Genomic DNA, 556 nt, shown 5'->3' with positions numbered 1-556 from the left:
TTTGCCTGGATTCTGAGCACAGGGATAAGCTTTCAGTTCGTAGTAGCTTCCTGGATTCCTCAGGCATATGGTGTGCAACAAAGCAGGAAGGTTATCATACGATGCTTCGTATGTACCCCACTTCATCTCTAACGCCTTCTGCTTGGCTCGGTAAACCTTGTGGTAGCTAATTTTGTACTTGAACTTCTCCTCTATGGCACAAACTCTATGGCACAAATAATTGACTTGGGCTCATAGCCAGGATTCTCGACTATCTGAGGATACATGTATTGAGCAACAAAATCAGCAGTGAGGTTGCAGTGTTGTGCTTCCAATTCATCCAGCACGCATTCGTGCTCCACCACTCTAGTCACCTCCCAGTAATCCTTCCACTTGCCCTTGTATGCATGCACCCTAAATCGGCAATTGATTTTGACACAACACACATCATACCTTGTCGGGTTGCTCTTCACCACCTTGAACTGCCATTGTAAAGATAAAGTCGACCATCGCTTCATAGTTGCCTTCACCTCATCCCCACTAGGGTACAAAGCACCGACACAAACCTCATTTCCCC

The sequence above is a fragment of the Setaria viridis genome, chromosome 5, assembly GCF_005286985.2.
Source record: "Setaria viridis chromosome 5, Setaria_viridis_v4.0, whole genome shotgun sequence".
NCBI lineage: Eukaryota > Viridiplantae > Streptophyta > Magnoliopsida > Poales > Poaceae > Setaria > Setaria viridis.
The sequence above is the reverse complement of the archived record's forward strand: the minus strand, read 5'-3'. Positions refer to the sequence as shown.